Source organism: Ranitomeya variabilis, chromosome 3 (genome assembly GCF_051348905.1).
Source record: "Ranitomeya variabilis isolate aRanVar5 chromosome 3, aRanVar5.hap1, whole genome shotgun sequence".
Taxonomy (NCBI): domain Eukaryota; kingdom Metazoa; phylum Chordata; class Amphibia; order Anura; family Dendrobatidae; genus Ranitomeya; species Ranitomeya variabilis.
Genome location: NC_135234.1, coordinates 658,179,983 through 658,197,029, shown reverse-complemented (window position 1 = coordinate 658,197,029; position 17,047 = coordinate 658,179,983). Strand labels below are relative to the sequence as shown.

The 17,047-nt window shown below is 43.8% G+C and overlaps 1 protein-coding gene across 7 annotated transcripts in view; it reads left to right on the top strand.

Annotated features, from left to right (window-relative positions):
- Positions 1 to 2,432: 2,432 nt before the first annotated feature.
- Positions 2,433 to 17,047, top strand: part of CSRNP2 (cysteine and serine rich nuclear protein 2) — a 68,078-nt gene continuing 53,463 nt past the window's right edge. The window contains exons 1-5 of one of the 7 annotated variants that reach the window (XM_077297808.1): positions 2,551 to 3,365; positions 8,497 to 8,814; positions 14,449 to 14,574; positions 15,672 to 15,817; positions 15,968 to 16,070. The gene's annotated coding sequence lies outside the window, so the exon portion shown is untranslated. Of the gene's footprint in view, positions 3,366 to 8,496; positions 8,815 to 14,448; positions 14,575 to 15,671; positions 15,818 to 15,967; positions 16,071 to 17,047 lie in introns of all 7 variants that reach the window. The other 6 variants (XM_077297807.1, XM_077297809.1, XM_077297811.1 and 3 more) reach the window with 6 other exon arrangements.

Genomic DNA, 17,047 nt, shown 5'->3' with positions numbered 1-17,047 from the left:
AGGTGATTGCTCCCTGTACCGGCCCCCGTGTAGGTGATTGCTCCCTGTACCGCCCCCCGTGTAGGTGATTGCTCCCTGTACCGCCCCCCGTGTAGGTGATTGCTCCCTGTACCGCCCCCCGTGTAGGTGATTGCTCCCTGTACCGCCCCCGTGTAGGTGATTGCTCCCTGTACCGCCCCCCCGTGTAGGTGATTGCCCCCTGTACCGCCCCCCCGTAGGTGATTGCTCCCTGTACCGCCCCCCGTGTAGGTGATTGCTCCCTGTACCGGCCCCCGTGGAGGTGATTGCTCCCTGTACCGCCCCCCGTGGAGGTGATTGCTCCCTGTACCGCCCCCCGTGTAGGTGATTGCTCCCTGTACCGGCCCCCGTGGAGGTGATTGCTCCCTGTACCGCCCCCCGTGGAGGTGATTGCTCCCTGTACCGCCCCCCGTGGAGGTGATTGCTCCCTGTACGGCCCCCCGTGTAGGTGATTGCCCCCTGTACGGCCCCCCGTGTAGGTGATTGCTCCCTGTACCGCCCCCCGTGGAGGTGATTGCTCCCTGTACCGCCCCCGGTCACGTCCAGCAGATAATCGCTTCTCTCTGCCCTTTTCTAGCTGGCGGTAAAGCCCAGCAGCAGCCGCCATAGTGTCAGCCAGCAGCGCCCGGCACTGGCCCGCTCCTCGCCGCCGCCACACTGAGTGACTGAGGGGTCTCCCTGCCTTTTCCATGACCGCCACATCCGCAGATCTATATGTCACGTGACAATGCCGCTGCCTCAACACTAGTGAAGGGTAGTTCGTGAGTGAGTAGTTCAAAATGAACTAATCTTCAGAGTGAACTAGTTCATCTAGTTCACCATCCTGACAGAGATTAGTTCATTATGAACTAAACAGCAAGTGGGAGGAGACAGAGAGTGATCCCTCATACAGCTCCTCACACTGAAGATCCCTGGTCTCACACTTGCTCTTTATAGCTCCTGATGCTGGAAAAGAAGGTAGTAAACACTATACCACACATCAAATACAAATATAATAGTAATAATAAAAACTGAAATTGTACAGTAGACAGACACAGCTCATGTGTGTATGAGAGAGTGATTCTGTGGTGTGGTTCATGCCCCTCACCAGTCTTTATGATAAGATCAGCCTCCTGTACAGGATCAGCCTTGCTACAATCTTTACCACTGGCTCCTGTTCTGTTCTCAGGATGCTGAACGGCTTCTCAGCTCCCTCATACACAATCATTATTAGTCAGTACTCTACACTAATACAGGGGGAACTGCTGCTGGGCTCAGGGAGATGCATCACGTTGAACTAGGCTGTCCTGAGTCATTCTCAACAGAACATCTAGTTCAGCAGTTGATATAGTTCATTTAGTTCACAGGTCACATGACATGATGCATTTCCTATCAGCTCCTCACAGGAGCTAGGGTGGAGAATTATCAGGCTGTCTAATAGGAAGATTTTCTTTGCCCCATAGCAACCAATCACAGGTCAGCTTTCTGATACTGCAGTAGTGCAGTGCTCTGGCAAGTGAAATCTGAGCTGTGATTGGTTGCTATGGGCAGCAAAAGATCCATTTACTGTAAGGGTATGTGCACACATCAGGATTTCTGGCAGAAATTTTCCTGACAAAAACCGGACATTTCTGCCAGAAATCTGCATGCGTTTTTACCGCGATTTTGACGCGTTTTTTGTGCGTTTTTTCCCAATGCATAGAATAGCTGGAAAAACGCAAAAAAAACGCAAAATTAATGAACATGCTGCTTTTTTTACCGCGATGCGTTTTTTCCGCGGAAAAAAACGCACCATGTGCACAAACCACGCAGAATGCATTCTAAATGATAGGATGCATAATGTATGCGTTTTTAATGAGTTTTTATAGCGTTTTTATTGCGAAAAAAGGCGAAAAAACCGCGAATAAACCTGAACGTGTGCACATACCCTAAGGCAGCTTGGTAAATCTGTAGTTCTGTGTAGTTTCACCACATCTCTTCCTTTTGTAACCTATTGCAGTGGTGTGAAATGAATACTGTCTGCCTGCTCAGTGCTCAATACCAGAGACACTGCAAGTGACCATAATGTGTGCAGATAATACACTGCGCACTGGGAGGCTTGAATATTTCACAAAGAAAAAAAAGAAATTACTAACTTGAATAAATAACTTTAGAATTTTTTTTCTCCAGACTGAGTACCCCTTTAACAAGAGTTTTTTATGTAATGATCAGATGTATTAACTATTTCTGATCATTTTAACAAAACTATAACTCATCCTTGGAGCCACAGCTTCTGTGTAACGAACTAGAACTGATCCATCTCTTCTCAGCAGAATCCAGAGCAATACTGAACTAAATGAACTAAATGAACTAATCTTTTGAACTAATCTTTTCAGTGAACTAGTTCATGGTGAACTAATCACCAAAATGAACTAGATTTCCCATCACTACTCAACACAAAAGATGGAGATTTCTTCACAGCAACCACATAACCAGCCCGCGGCCAAACAACGCGAGATCTCCGGCCGTTCGGCGCTATGACAACGCCCCTGTCTAGGAGAACAGCTGAAGTCCGCCACTGTAACTGCCGGTTGCTCTCTGTGCGCCCCGGTATCTGCGGCCCGCACAGTCCCGTCACTATGTGACGCCCCAGAAGGGACTTCGTGGTCGCAATCCTCTCACAACCGCCTCGTAACCCTTGACCCCTCCCACACACTGCAGCATCTCCCATCGTCCCTTGCGCACTCTGGACTACATTTCCCAGTGAGCCTCGGGCCGTCGTGTGACGTCACAATGCCTATAAGTGGACGCATTGTAACGTTCTCAGCCCATTGTTACCGATGTACGGAGCCGGGGCGGATAGGGCAGAACGTGGCCGCTTTCCCCGGATACTTTACTTTTGAGGTGAACCTGGGACGTGGGAAAACAAATCCATCATCTCCTGTGCAGCAGCAGCAATAAACCAATAAACGCCCTTTGCTGTGTGACTGATCTGCTCAGCAGGACTGTCCCCATCCTCAGCGTACAGGACACCGACGAGGAGATGACATTTGTGCGATCGGCGGCAGCTCCGGCCCCCGCCGCTTATTACGCGGTTCTCGACCTTACGATTTAATGCACCGACCCCTTCCGCCCCGGCTTCGCCTGAACTCCCTAATAACCAATGCTGTTGTCATCCAGTCACTGTCACCCCCGATCTGCCACACACCCTTCTATCAGATCGGGTCGTGAGTCGTGTGCTGCATAAACCCCCTAAAGGGACACATCCCCACCCCCTCATCTACACTCACCAGGACTTGCCCTTTAAAAAAAAAAGAGGAAAATAAACAACATCAGATCACCAAGCGGATCCGGCGATCACCAGACTAGAAGGAAGCTCGCCTTAAAAAGTAGGTGATGTCCATGTGTTGTGTGTGTGATCTGCTCCGGGAAGGACTGGGCTTTAAATCCCAGTGTGGAATGCGGGGCTGGGCTCCAGCTTGTGGTGTGATGCCTGAATGTGTGATGGTTGTGTGTTATGCCTGGATGTGTGATGGTCGTGGTGTGATGTGTGATGGTTGTGGTGTAATGCATGTATGTGTGATGGTTGTGTTGTGATGCCTGGATGTGTGATGGTTGTGGTGTGATGCCTGGATGTGTGATGGTTGTGGTGTGATGCCTGGATGTGTGATGGTTGTGGTGTAATGCATGTATGTGTGATGGTTGTGTTGTGATGCCTGGATGTGTGATGGTTGTGGTGTGATGCCTGAATGTGTGATGGTTGTCGCGTGATGCCTGAATGTGTGATGTGTTGTGGTGTGATGCTTGAACTGTGTGATGGATGTGTTGTGGTGTGGTGTGATGCCTGAATGTGTGATGCTTGCACTGTGTGATGGTTGTGTTGTGGTGTGATGCTTGGTTGTGGTGTGTTGGTTATTGTGTGATTGATGGTTGGTTGTGGTTGATGCTTGGCTGTGGTGTGTGATGGTTGGTTGTGGTGTGTGATGGTTGGATGTGTGATGGTTGGTTGTTGTGTGATGCTTGGCTGTGGTGTGTGATGGTTGTGGTGTGATGGTTGGTTGTGGTGTGTGATGGTTGGTTGTTGTGTGATGCTTGGCTGTGGTGTGTGATGGTTGTGGTGTGATGGTTGGTTGTGGTGTGTGATGGTTGGTTGTTGTGTGATGCTTGGCTGTGGTGTGTGATGGTTGTGGTGTGATGGTTGGTTGTGGTGTGTGATGGTTGTTGTGTGATGCTTGGCTGTGGTGTGTGATGCTTGGTTGTGTGATGCTTGGCTGTGGTGTGTGATGGTTGGTTGTGTGCAGCTTCTCTGGATGACATATCAGGATTGTACATCTGCTATTTCTGCCACAACATCCCATCTAGTGATCATATATCTTCTGCTCGGTCAGATCTTGTGCATTGCTCATGTATGACATTTCATATTGTGATTTCATTTAGAGATGTAAGATCATATTGGTGCAATGTGGTTATATATCAGCTGCTGCAGAACTTCTTGAGCAATGGCTGCCTGCCTCTTGTAAGTGAAGTCGTTTGTTGATTGAAATGATTACTTTGCAGCGGTTACCTCATTGATGAAATCCTGTAATGTTGACCAGGCCTATTCTGGGGAATGAAGCCCTCCAGGTTATATGACCGGTTTCTGACCCCCCCCCCCCCCTGTATTACTACAGTTCTGTGTGTAACCAGGCCCACAGGGGGACCCTTTTAATTGTAGGACTGACACGGTGACATACAGGATGTGGTAGGAGCTTCCTACAAATGTCTTTTTTATTGTCTGGAGCATTCAGTATTTTCTTCAGTTTGTTCTTTGAGATGTAGGGGTCCGACACGTCCCTTTTATGAATCTACTAGGTGATAGTTATATACCGTACTTATAATTTTGGGAAATGTTTTCTCCTGATGGAATACTAGATCCAGAGAAAGCGATTATCTCTTACAGAATACATCTCCTTCTCACCAATACATCTTGGCTTTTTTGCTCTGTGAGGGCCACCAAGGCCGAGCGTCTACACAGCACAAATCCTCATTTTAGTATTTATTTTTTACTAAGAAAATGGACTTCTTGGAATCCCACATCAGCGTTACCATATTTGTAGGATTTGGGGGTCTATTTTAAGCTACAGTTCTCACCTCTTCTGGCATTGGGAGCAGCAATTGTTACCGGTTTCTGCTTGACCAGTGGTCCTTGTAAGATGTGGCCTCAAATCCTATTCTTCTGGAATGTGAGATATGTCTGGGAAGCTTGCCAAGGATTAGATGTATAGGATGTGAGAGGACATTTTCACTACCGCCATGTGATGTGCGTCCCTCCTCCCAGAATATATGGATTGTGCTGATTCCTGTTCCTTGACCACTTCTAGGTACGGCACATCCCAGTAAGTAATAACTTCTACCTGCAGGGCATTTACAACATGTCCCTTCTCTGTGGAGATAATAAATCCTCATTACAGAAGCCTCAGTGCCTGCTGAATGGTTGGTATGGCGCCATGTGCGCCACTTCATAGAATTTTTGATTAATTGACTATGCTGAGGCCTTCTCATCAGTTCTGTCGGTATTGGTTTTGGATAGATAATTCGGCATTGCAGACTGATTGCCGCTGAATCTGTCGGTGCCATGGGAAACGATTAGGTCACTACATGTCTGGTGCCAGTACAAGGCTGGTAATAGTGGGCGAAGAACATGCCGTACAATATGGTAAAGAATATTTAAGCTGAATATTTTGTAAAATATCTAAAAAAAAAATTTGCATGCATTTATCAAAGACCGACCGAAACAAGACAGGAGACTAAAACCAGTGCACAGTTGCCTATACCAACCAATTCTCCACAAAGACGTCTTGGCTTAGTAAGGTCTCCCAAGGCCGAGTGTCTTCACAGCACAGTCCTCTTTTGTAGCAAGTTCAATGGAAATTTAGATTGAAATTTTGTCTTTCTCATATTTAATTTTACTAAGAAAATATACTTCTTGGAATCCCATATCGGATTTACCATCTGATGCATTTACATTTGTTCCCCGTTTTTGCTTCACCATTGGTCCGTGTAAGATGTGACCTCAAATTATATTCTTCTGGAATTGAACTGAACTGCTCCCCTGTTGTCTGCTGGCATTGTGCGTTCCAGGGCCGAGTCCACATGTTGGGCCTCATTCAGCATTTCATGTTTTGCACAGATGCAGCACATACTTGTTGTAGGGCATGTTCACACCTCCCTTTTTTTTTTTCTTTTTTTTTTTGGAGGAAGTGAGCACAAATTTTTGATGTACCAGTTCACGTGAAAGTTCACAGTTCTCTGATTTCATTCTCTTGGCTCTCGAGTACTGTCCTTTTTTTTTTCTCGTATAATGGGTTGGAGAGGCTTGGAATTTTTTTTTTGCATATGAGAAAATGCCATACTTATAAAACCAGACACACAGACTAAAAATGAATGAAAATTTGGATCCATCACACAATAAGACATTACTGCAAATTTAAGGTTAATTTGATGCCAATTTGAAAAGTTGGAATTTTTTCTAACTTTATCGTAACAGTCAAAATGAGTGGTTTCTCCGATTTCCTCCCACACTCCAAATACATACTGATAGAGAAACTATATTGTGAGCCCCAATGGAGTCAGTGATAATCTGGAAAGCGCTGTGGAATATGATGGCGCTGTATAAGTGAGTAAAATATATGTAAAATATATACACATTTGTAGGTTGTGAGCCCTCGCGGGCAGGATCTTCCCTTCTCCTGTACTAGTTGGTGACTCGTTTTGTTCAAGATTATTGTACTCGTTTTCTATGTATACCCCTTCGCACATGTAAAGCACCACGGAATAAATGACGCTATAATAATAAATAATACAACACATGCTTTTTCATGACACCTGACGGGCAGTGATCACGGAGCAAGATATGTATTATCACATCGGAACTCGATCCTGAAGCCATTGATCTTTTTCTATGAGAAACCACACAATTTGTTTACTTTTGGTGAAATGTCTGCAAAACTGCCATCGGCAAGGCTTGTTCTACGTAACATAGCCTTGGTTAAGCAGTGGCTAGACAATATGTCTGTGTCCACACAGGTTGGATATGGTGCAGATTTTCTAGAAATGGTGCAAACTCTGCTGTTGTTGGGCTCTGCATGGCAAAGGGGAAATCGCTCAAAAAACAGGAAAAGGTAGGACTATAGGGGGCCAAAATGACCAAACTGCGAAAAATAAGCCCTATTAAAAGCTGAATCTTTATTAGCTATACATTAAAGGGAACCTGTCATGTCCTTTTTGTGTTTTATAATGCCCCCAGTGTGTTTTCTCACAGGAAAGCTCCCAGTATATACATGCAAAACCACTTTATATCATTAGTAGATTGCATCACATACCTTTCGTTTCTGGCATTGGGGAGGCACTATTTACTGCTTCAGTTACGGTCAGTCATGGTCCTGTTCAAAATCATTCACGCCCGCCGCATTGTGATTGATTGCCGTGACTGGTCGGACGTTACGGCAACAGCGTCAGAAATCCCGCGATTGTGCACTGCCCATCGGCCCCCTGGCACGCACACTGAATCTGGGTGTTTTCTTTTCACATGTGCGCATGCTCTAGAGCCGCTGTGAGGCAATGGCCACATGATAGGTCGTGAGCGCGCATTCAATGGGCGCCAGGACCGGTCTGGCCATCTGGCAAATGCCAGAAGGGCCTGTCTGGTCATGGGCTGCCTTGTCTGCTACGTTGTTTACAAAGTCTGTGTTCTGAAGGCACCCATACTGTTAAGAGTTGTGATGGAGCACAAAGTCGCTGACTCCGTCACTTACCCCAGCAGGCCACCGGTATCATTAGAAATATTGGTCATGTAATAAATCTTGCTTTCCTCCATCCAGGGTAATATTAGTACGGTAATATATCCCCATCTGGTGCTGGGGAATGGGGACATTACGGGACTGTTTAATTTCAGTGAGGCAGTGATCCAATTGACGGTTGTTGTATTTATGGTATTTCAGATTATTGCTGTATGTTCCCTATGTGGCATTCGCTTGCATGCTATTTTTTGGGGTATATTATTCATTTGAAAAAATGGTCCTATTGTTTTAATGGATCTTGTGCTCAGTTTTGGGGTCTACCATATCTGTAAATGAGGGACAGTGATTAATTGTGACTATACTCTAGGTCTGTTTATATGGCTCTGCTTTCATTCCTTCATAATTGCACGAGTTCTCTATATATCAGCAGTTAACTGACACGTTTTTGTCCAATACACTGCTCAAAAATAGAGAACACTTAGACAACACAATGTAACTCCAAGTCAATCACACTTCTGTAAATCAACCTGTCAAGTTATGAAGCAACACTGATTGTGAATCCATTTCTCCTGCTGTTGTGCAAATTGAGCAGACAACAGGTAGAAATGATAGGCAATTAGCAATACAATCCCTATAAAGTAGTGGTTCTGTAGAGGGTGACCCCAGACCATTTCTCTGTTCTCATCCTTTTTGGCTGTTGTTTTGGTCACTTTAGCCTTTTTTTTGTTTTTCTCACCCCTAGAGGTACAGTAGCCATCCCGCAGAAGTTGCTCATGTAGTGCAGCTCATCCAGGTTGGCACATCAATGCGAGCTGTGGCAAGAAGGGTAGCTGTGTCTGTCAGCACAGTGTCCAGAGCATGGAGCAGATGCCAGTAGACAGGCCTGTACACCAGGAGATGTGGAGAGGATCGTAGGTCAACAACCCAGCAGCAGAACCTCTACCTCCTCCTTTGTGCAAGGAGGAACAGAAGGAGCAGTGCCAGAGCCCTGCAAAATGACTTCCAGGAGGCCACTAACATCCATGTGTCTGCACAAACTGTCAGAAACAGACTCCATGAGGTTAGTATGAGGGCTCGCCTTCCACAAGTGGGTATTGTGCTTAGAGCTCACAATGCGAATGGCATTTGCCAGAGAACACCAAGATTGGCAGATTGGACATTGGCGCTCTGTGCTCCTCACGGATGAGAGCAGGTTCACACTGAGCAGACATTCTGCTGTCTGCAACATTCTCCAGCATGACCGGTTTGGCAGTGGGTCAGTAGTGGTGTGGGGTGGCATTTCTTTGGAGGGCTGCACAGCACTCCATGTTCTAGCCAGATGTACCCTGACTGTCATTTGGTACCGGGACGAGATCCTCGGACCCATTGTGAGACCATATGCAGGTGCAGTGGGCCCTGGGTTCTTTCTCATGCATGACAATGCTAGGCATCATGTGGCTAAAGTGTGTCAGCAGTTCCTGCATGATGTAGGCATTGATGATATGGACTGGCTTTCCCATTCCCCAGACCTGAGTCCAATCGAGCAAATCTGGTGCATCATGTCTCATTCCATCCACTAACGCCACATTTCACCACAAACTGTCCAGGAGTTGACTGATGATTTAATCCAGGTCTGGGAGGAGATCCCTCATGAGAACATCCACTTGCCTCATCAGGACCATGCCCAGGCATTGTAGGGAGGTCATACAGGCACGTGGAGGCCACACACACTACCGAGCATCACTTCCTTGTCTGGAGGCATTTCCACTGAAATTGGATCAGCCTGTAGTTTGATTTTCCACTTTGATTTTGAGTATCATTCCAAATCCAGATTTCCATGGGATATTAATTTTGAGTTACATTGATCATTTTTATGTTTTATTGTTCTCAACACATTCCAGATCAATACAGATTTGCAACTAGAATATTTCATTCAGTGATGTCTAGGATGTCTAGGTATTTTAGTGTTCTCTTTATTTTTTTGAGCAGTGTGGTTTGGAAATATTTTAAAATATTGATGCTATGTTAGCTTCCTTAGGCTGTGTTCACACGTTGCAGATTATTCGCGTTTTTTTCGCGTTTTTTCCCTATAAAAACGCTATAAAACCGCAAATAATCTGCTTATATTATGCATCCTATCATTTTTAATGAATTCTGCACTTTTTGTACACATGATGCGTTTTTTTCCGCGGTAAAAACGCATCGCGGTAAAAAACGCAGCATGTTCATTAATTTTGCTGTTTTTTTGCGGATTTCCCACTCCAAAATGCATTGGGAAGTGTCCGGAAAAAACCGCGGCAAAAACGCGGCAAAACCGCGGCAAAAACGCATGCGGTTTTCTTTCGGATTTCTTGCAGAAAATGTCCGGAATTCTCAGGAATTTTCTGCAAGAAATCCTGAACGTGTGCACATAGCCTTAGGGCCAGTCCACAATTGTTTTTAGTGATTTGATACTTTTAGCATATACCTAATAAAGATTCATCTTGTTAGTGGGGTTTATCATTCATAGTCTGGTCAGAGGTGAAATCCACATTGAAAAACAACAGCAAATTGACAGGACAGGTTGTGAATATCTAATCTGCAACGCTGTTCAATTTCCCATACAGATTTTCTTCACAAGGTGCAGATTAGATTTCATAAAAATCTTTTCTACCACTCTAGTACAGTAAGGCCACGTGCACACATTGAGTATTTGGTGAGTTTTTTACCTCAGTATTTGTAAGTCAAAACCAGGAGTGGGTGAAAAATACAGATGTATTGTTCCTCTCCTGGTTTTTGACTTGCAAATACTGAGGTAAAAAAACTTACCAAATACTCAACATGTACACGTGTCCTTACATTAACCCCTTCATGACCGTGGGATTTTTCGTTTTTCCGTGTTCGTTTTTCACTCCCCTCCTTCCCAGAGCCATAACTTTTAAATTTTTCTGTCAATTTGGCCATGTGAGGGCTTATTTTTTGCGGGACGAGTTGTACTTTTGAACGACATCATTGGTTTTACCATGTCGTGTACTAGAAAACGGGAAAAAAAATTCCATGTGCGGTGAAATTGCAAAAAAAGTGCAATCCCACACTTGTTTTTTGCTTGGCTTTTTTGCTAGGTTCACTAAATGCTAAAACTGACCTGCCATCATGATTCTCCAGGTCATTACGAGTTCATAGACACCTAACATGACTAGGTTATTTTTTACCTAAGTGGTGAAAAAAAATTCCAAACTTTGCTAAAAAAAAAATAAAATAAAACAAATTGCGCCATTTTCCGATACTCGTAGCGTCTCCATTTTTCATGATCTGGGGTCGGTTGAGGGCTTATTTTTTGCGTGCCGAGCTGGCGTTTTTAATGATTCCAATTCGGTGCAGATACGTTCTTTTGATCGCCCGTTATAGCATTTTAATGCAATGTCGCGGCGACCAAAAAAACGTAATTCTGGCATTTCGATTTTTTTTCTCGTTACGCCGTTTAGCGATCTGGTTAATGCTTTTTTTTTCATTGATAGATCGGGCGATTCTGAACGTGGTGATACCAAATATGTGTAGATTTGATTTTTTTTTTTATTGATTTATTTTGATTGGGGCGAAAGGGGGGTGATTTAAACTTTTATATATTTTTTTTTTTATTTTTTCACTTTTTTTAACTTTTTTTTTAAACTTTTGCCATGCTTCAGTAGCATCCATGGGAGGCTAGAAGCAGGCACAGCACGATCGCCTCTGCTACATAGCAGCGATCTGCTGTTCGCTGCTATGTAGCAGAAAATCAGGTGTGCTGTGAGCGCCGACCACAGGGTGGCGCTCACAGCTACAGGCGATCAGTAACCATAGAGGTCTCAAGGACCTCTATGGTTACTGTCCTGACACATCGCCGACCCCCGATCATGTGACGGGGTCGGCGATGACCTCATTTCCGGCCGCCCGGCAGGATGCAGTAGTTAAATGCCGCTGTCTGCGTTTGACAGCGGCATTTAACTAGTTAATAGCGGCGGGTGAATCGCGATTTCACCCGCCGCTATTGCGGGCACATGTCAGCTGTTCAAAACAGCTGACATGTCCCGGCTTTGATGCGGGCTCACCGCGGAGCCCTGCAGCAAAGCAGGGGAGCCGACATCGGACGGGATAGTACGTCCGATGTCGGTAAGGGGTTAATACCACAGCTAAGAGGCTCAGGCCACATTCACATGTTGAGTATTTGGTGATTTATTTATTTTTTATACCTCAGTATTTGTAAGTCAAACCCAGCAATGGAACAATTAGACGAAAAGTGAAATAGAAACATGTCACCACTTCTGCATTTATCACCCACTCCTGACTTTGGCTGACAAATACTGAGGTAAAAACTCACCAAATACTCACATGTGCATGGGGCCTCATACAGAGCAGATTCTGGAAAATCCCTCAGTTTTGTAGCCTTAATATCAAGTAGATTGAAAGAGAAAGAAGACAAAGGCACCATTGTATTCCCATGTCATTTTTGCGCCTTTTTTTACGTATTGCTAGTCTGCACCACTGTCAGTATTCAACTTACCTGTGCGTCTGCAGAATTATTTCTTCATTGGAAATTATTTTTGCACACAGAATAATTCACAGTATATCCGATAACGATCGCAATGCAGATTTGCATGAAGGAGTCCTTAGGATTATAATTCTCTATGTAAGCACCAACATACTCCACAGCACTTTACAATTGAGCTGGACATAGAATCATAGAATGGTGGAGTTGGAAGGGACCTCCTGGGTCATCTGGTCCAACCCCCTGCTCAAAGCAGGATTCACTAAATCATCCCAGACAGATGTCTGTCCAGCCTCTGTTTGAAAACTTCCATGGATGGAGAACTCACCACCTCTCGTGGCACCCTGTTCCACTCACTAATCACCTTGTCAAAAAGTTTTTTCTAATTTCTAATCTGTGTCTCCTTCCATTCAGTTCCATCCCATTGCTTCTAGTCTTTCCTTGTGCAAATGAGAATAAAGATGATCCTTCTACATTGTGACAGCCCTTGAGATATTTGTAGACAGCTATTAAGTCTCCTCTCAGTCTTCTTTTTTGCAAGCTAAACATTCCCAAATCCTGCAACCGTTCCTCATAGGACATGGTTTGCAGAGCGGTCACCATTCTGGTGGCTCTTCTCTGAACTTGCTCCAGTTTGTTGATGTCTTTTTTAAAATGTGGTGCTCAAAACTGGGCACAGCATTCCAGATGAGGTCTGACCAAAGAGGAGTAGAGGGCAATAATGACTTTGCGTGATATAGACTGTATGCTTCTGTTAATACATCCCAGAATTGTATTTGCCTTTTTTGCTGCTGCGTCACACTGTTGACTCATGTTCAGTTTATCTATTAGTATACCCAAGTCTTTTTCACATGTGCTGTTGCTTAGCCCTATGCCTCCCATTCTGTAAATGATTTTTTCATTTTTATTGCCCAAATGTAATACTTTGCATTTTTCCTGTCTCTCTCTTCTCTAGTATTAGCTATCCCTCCTAGCTTTGTGTCATCAGCAAATATAGTTAGTGTACCCTCAATTTCTTCATCTAAATCATTGATAAATATGTTGAACAATACAGGGCCCAGGACAGAACCCTGTGGTACCCCACTTGAGACATTCTTCCAACTGGATGTGCAGCCATTTACGACCACTCTTGGGTCCGATCACTAAGCCAGTTATGAATCCACCTAACAGTTGCCTTGTCCATTCTATACTTAGTCATTTTTCCAATAAGGATTGTGTGAGATACTTTGTCAAATGCTTTGCTGAAGTCAAGATATACTATATCTACAGCATTTCCTTGATCCACCCAGTCAGTGATTCTGTCATAGAAGGAAATTAAGTTAGTCTGACATGACATATAAAGACAATGTCCAACACATAGTTCAACTGTTACAGGAGTGAGGACCCTGCTTATATTCTATAGAGATGGGGGCAGACACAATACATAGAACGCATTTGTCATATATGATATAAAGCTGCAGGATCCGGTCATAAGCCGGTATCTGTGTAAGTGCAGTAACCAAGTGCTATTCGGTGCATGGATGATGTGGAGACAGATGAATAAGGGAGCAGATTCTGAGGAAAAATTACAAGGTGGAACAGAGGATAAATAAGTGAAGTGAGGTGATGGGGTCTGTCCAAAGAGATGTGTTTTTAAATCACACTTAAAAATGTTGGGGATAGGTACTAATAGGATTTTCTGGGCTAGAGCATTCCCCAAAAACTGGCGCAACACACAGAAGTCTTTGGAGAAAGAAGTGGGAGGTTCAGATTATGGAGGATGTTAGTCTTAGATCAGTTGCAGAACGCAGGGCACATGTAGGAATATAGAGATGAGGGAGGAGATATAAGGTGGTTCAGATCTGTGGAGAGTTGTGGGTAAGTAATAAGTTTATGTGGATTGCTCACTAGTCTAATGGCTGGCACAGGTTGGAAGCATCGGTGTAGGGGCTGGACAAATACTGTTCTGATTGCTGCATTCAGGACTGATTGGAGAGGAGAAAGTTTGGTAAGGGGGAGACCTATCAGAGAGTCGTAGTAGTTAAGACAAGAATTAATAAGAGGCTCGGTAAGAGTTTTTCCTGCTTAAAGGTGAGAAAAGGAAAAGGTCAGATTCTGGAGATTTTTTTCTTATTGGAGATAGCACAATTAATAAAGAAGAATTTTCCATCAAGGACCTGTTTTAAAACCAAGAAAATGCCTAATTATTGTTTCGTATTTTTCCTTGTGTAGGCAGCTTTTCTGTGAGGTAGATATATCCTGACTCCCATAGACTGTCATTTCTGACTATATAGTCTGCATTTCATCACCTATGGGACGTGCTTGCAGCCTCTGTTCCTAGCCCTTCAAGGCTGTCAGGTTAGTTGTAATGTAGCCAGTTTTACTCTATGGTGCTGTTATAAGTTAACTTTCAACATCCATAAACATAGATTACTAATATTGTTTTATTTCACTTGCTGCATCACATTTGAACATGCTGTTAGGAGGCTTTTGGCAGCCTAGATTCTAGAACATAATTCTTTTTAGAAGTTCAATGAAGTGGCATGTGCCATGTAGCCATGCCAGCTCTAAGATTTCTAATATGGTACCTCTTGACTTTTTCATGTAAACTCAGTACTTCCACCAATTTCTGCTGCTCCACTCCAATAATTCTGGAACAGTGTTTTTTTGTATAATTTTTTTTTATGCCCCCTCTGTTCCAAAGTTGTGTTTTTCAGTAATAATTTATCTTTTGGGCACTTCTGTTCCTTTCAACCAACTACTTGTATAACAAAACTTCTCTGCAAGTGTTTTATTTTTCTCCTGTAGTGATGCTGGCCAATCAAATCATGGCTGCGTCATATAGAGGGGGGGGAAAGCAAACGCCCACTGAGGTGACAGCTGCAGCCTGGCTCAGTGTGTTTTCCTGGGATGAGTTTTCCTTGCGTGAAAATGCTAAGAACTCTGCATTACCCACATCCTTTCCTTCTATTGCAGCACAGGAGAGCAACAGTGGTGCATAGCCGTGGCCCTGTACCAAATCGTGTTACAGGCTCTCCTGTGCTACGATAGCAAGAAGGGACATGGCGATTGGAGTTCTCACTGTGATCACATGATACAAATCTCTTTGTCAGGAGAGTCACTGAGTCAGGCTGCAGCTGTGATCTCGGTGGGTGTTTGCTTTTTCCCCTCTATGATGTTTTGATTGGCCTGTGTTATAAGGGTGAAAAAGCAAAGTTCTACAGAGAAGTTCTGTGGTATATGCCCAGTTGGTTGAAGTGAAAATTTGGGCATTCTTTATTACTGGGGGCTTAACCTTGGAATGGAGGGGCATAGATAAACTGTTCCCAAATCAGTGGAACAGCAGCAATTGAAGGAGCTACTAGAAAGTTTTTTAAAAAATCCAGTGAAAGGTCTTCTGTGATTAATTTCTGGTTGTAACAGAATCCAATATAAATAACTCCATTTCTCCACAGACTTTTTAGTGATCGTCTCATCCATAGGGATTACGAAATGCTAACCATGTCATCATGTGGGCAGAACAGGGCAGAGGAGTCACCAGTTTCTACTGAGCCGCCTCCTAGACAGTGACACATTAACCTTTCAGCATGGTTGTTTGTTAGTAAGTGGCTGTGTATGTCTTGTAGTGTAGTGTCTTTGGGAGTATCAGGGTTGTGGCTCTGCTCTGCCCGTGACACCCATTATAAGTGATAAATTCTTTATATATCAATTAATGTGCATAAAAGGTGTTTCTTTTTGCGTTTTTTTACAGATGCAGCAGAGCAGCGTTTGATATTTTGCTCACCTTGTGGTGATGCGTTTTGCATCTCTGGTTTTATTCAAAGAGTTTATTAGCAAAGAAGTGAGTATATCAGGTAAAGACAATGTAATAATAAAAACATCTGACCTAATATCCTGCAGCAGATATAAGCTAGTCCATATAATGCAAGTTTTTTTTTGTTTTTCCTTTTTTTTTGCTACACACCAATACAGTAGATCAGACAAAGATATACATAGACTACAAGTTACTAAGCAGAGCGAGGGCCATAACAGCACGTCACACCCCGGGGCCTGATTTCATTTTGCTGAACCTATTATTTTGCCCTACCATTTCTACAAGTGGTGTCATTCTGTAATTGAGTTCTAGGGCTTGTTCACACATTACAGGTTTCCTGTGGATTTTTTAATCAACAAGAAGTTCTAATCCTAGGGCCATGATGGGCACCGAAACAACAAATGCAACCAAGACAAAAAAAAAGTGCCAGTACAAAATGTAGTAATGCAAATTACCATAAACTATATACTTTATTAAATACAAATATTTAAAACCTTGCAGACAAAATGTGAGATAAGTGGGTGAGCAGCAGTGGGGAACCCCAATAATAAAGTAGTTATTTTATGGTAATTTGCATTATTGACACTTGCAAAGGATTTTTAAATCCACAGCAAGTTAATTCTTTCTCCAAATTTTGCAACTTAGGCTGTGTGCACACGATGCGGATTTAGTGCGGATCCGCAGCGTTTTTTTCCGCGCAGAAACGCTGCAGATAAAGTGATTTACAGTACAATGTAAATCAATAGGAAAAAAAAAAATGCTGTGCTAATGGTGCGGAAAATTCCGCATGAAAAACGCTGCGGAACAAAAGAAGTAGCATGTCACTACTTTTGTGCAGATCTGCAGCGTTTCTGCACCCTTCCATTATAGAAATCCGCAGGGGTAAAAAACGCATGAAATCCGCAACAAAAACGCACAAAATCCGCATTAAAAAACACGTCAAATCTGCACCTGCGTTTTCTGCCAGGAGATGCGGATTTTGTGCAGAAAATTCTGCACCCCAATCCGCAACGTGTG